The following is an 821-nucleotide window of genomic DNA, read 5'->3' on the forward strand; positions in this document are numbered from 1 at the left end:
ATATTATGTAAAATTATATATATAAATATATATATTATATATAATTATATTTTAAACATTATTATTATATATAACAAAAAATACACAAAATATATACATATATATACATATATATACAAATATATAAAATAAATTATTATCCCATATATATAGAAAATATAAAAAATATACTTATATATATTGTTATTGTGTTGTGGTGTGTGTGTTGTTGTGTGTGTGTTGTGTGTGTGTGTGTGTGTGTGGTGTGTGTGTGTTGTGGAAACCCTCCAAACATTAACCCTCCCTCAACCCCTACACACCCCCCACATCCCCCCACCCCCCCCGCCCGCCCTTCCCCCGCCCCCCCCGGGCCCCCTTTATAATTCTTCGCCCCCGTTCCCCTCCCCTTCCCCTTGTGGCCGCTCCCCCATGACCCCCGGGTGGAATGCTCTTCGGGGGAAAAAGGGGACTTGTCAGAGGCGGGGCGGCGGCGGAGAGGGGTTTAATTGTTTTACACGGCATACCAACCCATGGAGGAGATTAAAAGGGATGTAAAAAGGAGGTAAATAGAATATAGAATGATTAAAATTAATGTAATATAGTATATACAAATACCCGCAAAACACACACACACACACACACAACACACAAACAAACACACCACACACACACACACACACACAAACACACACACACACATGTTTTATTATGTGTGTGTTATATTATATATATATATATTGTGTTATATATATAATATAAATGAATGTATATGTATATGCATATAACAAAATATTTATAGTAGAATATGATACACCCCACACACACACACACACACACACACA

Source organism: Penaeus chinensis, chromosome 3, assembly GCF_019202785.1.
Source record: "Penaeus chinensis breed Huanghai No. 1 chromosome 3, ASM1920278v2, whole genome shotgun sequence".
Lineage (NCBI taxonomy): Eukaryota > Metazoa > Arthropoda > Malacostraca > Decapoda > Penaeidae > Penaeus > Penaeus chinensis.